Source organism: Heterocephalus glaber, unplaced genomic scaffold (genome assembly GCF_053883595.1).
Source record: "Heterocephalus glaber isolate CG9 unplaced genomic scaffold, H.glaber_assembly_v1.0 deba00001553, whole genome shotgun sequence".
Lineage (NCBI taxonomy): Eukaryota > Metazoa > Chordata > Mammalia > Rodentia > Bathyergidae > Heterocephalus > Heterocephalus glaber.
The window spans coordinates 7,438,286-7,440,671 of record NW_028258344.1 but is presented as its reverse complement, the minus strand read 5'-3'; the positions used below and the strand labels follow the sequence as shown (position 1 = coordinate 7,440,671).

At 45.1% G+C, this 2,386-nt stretch overlaps 1 pseudogene across 1 annotated transcript; it reads left to right on the top strand.

Moving 5' to 3' along the window:
• The first annotated feature begins 1,362 nt into the window (after positions 1 to 1,362).
• LOC101703446 (dynein light chain roadblock-type 1 pseudogene) lies at positions 1,363 to 2,052 on the top strand (annotated as a pseudogene). The gene has a single exon (XR_015442702.1). The product of XR_015442702.1 is annotated as a dynein light chain roadblock-type 1 pseudogene (transcript).
• The last annotated feature ends 334 nt before the right edge of the window (positions 2,053 to 2,386 follow it).

The following is a 2,386-nucleotide window of genomic DNA, read 5'->3' as shown; positions in this document are numbered from 1 at the left end:
CTTCTAGTAAGAGCTAGGGGTTCTGCAGTGTGTTATTAGGAGTGTAAGACTAAGAGTGAGTCCCTGTATCTCTATAATTCTTTACCTAGTCACATTAAGTTCTCCTACACCAAGGGTTGTTCCATAGGATTAGCTAATTAATATTTTAGCCTTGGTTGTAAATTGAACATGAGCTCTCTACAGTTTCCACCACACTCCATTTAAGCCTCTCCTTTACTTATTTTCCTTCTCATTCCCTCGTAAATCCTTTCACTTTCAGAGGCATGCCACAGCTCCCAGCACAGAGGAGACTCCTGGGTCAACATGCCATGACTCCCAGCCCAGAGGAGGCTTCCAGGTCAGTGTGCCACAGATTCCAGGCCAGAGGAAGCTTCTGGGTAGGTTTGCAATGGCTTCCAGCATGGAGGAGACTTCCAGGTAGGCATGCTGTGGCTCCCAGCACAGAGGAGGCACCTGGGTCAGTGTGCCACAGATCCTAGCCCAGAGGAGGCTCCTGGGTCAGCTTGCTATGGCTCCCAGCCCAGAAGAGGATTCTGGGTAGGTGTGCCATGGCTTCCAGAATGGAGGAGGCTTCCAGGTAGGCATGCCACAGATCCCAGCACAGAGGAAGTGAGCCATGTGGGTGCCAACAGAATCCCCCACCCCTGTCAAAATGAGAAGACACATAAACAAGCCTCAGAAGCAGACTTCCAGATCACCTACTGCCACCCCAAAGGGAAATGAGATGGAACACTCTGATAATCAACCAAATGGACTCTCTGAACTAGCAATGAAAAAGGATCTGGAAAAAATGAAATCAGAAATAATTTCTCAGATAACAGCAGAGATTGTGCCCATATTGCAAGACATGATTAATAAATCTAGAGAGGACACAGATAAAAAAATAGAGGAGCTGAGGAACATGATGGAATCCCAACATAGGAAACAAATGGAATCCATAAAACAGATGCAAACAGATTTCCAGGAGATTAAAAACTCCATTGAAAGTCTATGCAGCAGAATGAGCCAATATGAAGACAGAATTTCAGATATAGAATATAAGATTGCAATTAGTGACCAGGAAAAGAAAAATTTCTTTAAAATTGTAAAGGAACACAAGAAATCAATCCAGCAGCTTCTAGATGATGCAAAGAAGAATAACATAAGACTAATTGGAGTCAATGAAGAAACAGGAGAGAGTTCAGATGACATAAAAAAACTGTTCACAGCAGGTGCAGAAAGGTATGGAACCGGGCTGAGTGTTGGCGATGCGGAGCTACCGGATCGGCCGCAGATGCAATACTTGTGTGTGCGGGTGTGGTGGCACAGGCCTATAATCCCAGCACTTGGGAGGCTGAGGCAGGAGGATCAAAGTGAGTTTGAAGCCAGTCAGGACTATATAGTGAGTTCAAGGCCAGCCTGAACCACGTAGCAAGACCCTGTCGCCAAAAAAAAAAGGCAGAGGTGGAAGAAACACTGAAATGACTTCAGAGCCAGAAAGGAGTGCAAGGAATCATTGTGGTGAACACAGAAGGTATTCCCATCAAGAGTACCATGGACAATCCCACCACCACACAGTATGCCAACCTCATGCACAACTTAATCTTGAAGGCACGGAGCGCCGTGCATGAAATTGACCCCCAGAATGACCTCACTTTCCTCCAAATTCGCTCCAAGAAAAATGAAATAATGGTTGCACCAGATAAAGACTATTTCCTGATCGTGATTCAGAATCCAACTGAATAAGCCACCTCTTGGCTCTGTTTGTCGTTCCTTAATTTAATGCCCCCCAAGAATAATAGCGTTAATCATGTCAGCCAACTGGCTCAGAGATCACCTTAAGAGCCCTGCAAACCACTCTAGGACCAGAGTGGCCCAGCAGCTCCACCCTCCCCACCAGAGGATCCTGAGTCTTCCTGGCAGGGCGCCTTCCTTGCTGCCAGGTTGTGGAGCAGGAGCTGCTGAGAAGCCCACACCCAGCTTCCTTCTGACCTTTGGTTCACTTTGTTGCCCTTGGAAAAAGCTGTTTTTCTTTTAACTAAAAATAACCAGAATGCTTAAAAAAAAAAAAAACTGTTCACAGAAGTGATGGCAGAAAACTTCCCCAGGAGGGGAAAAGAGCTTGACATACAGATAAGTGAAGCATAAGGACTCCAAGTATCCATGATCAAAAAAAAAATCTACACATAGGCATATAATTGTTAAGATTCCAGAAGCCAAACAGAAGAACAAAATTCTACAAGCAGTTAGAGAAAAGAAGCAAATCACATACAAAGGAAAGCCCATCAGAATCACAGCAGACTTCTCAACACAAACCATGAAGGCAAGAAGAGCTTGGAGTGACATATTGCAAGCCCTAATGGAAAACAGTCTCCAGCCCAGTTTGATGTACCCTGCAAAACTATCT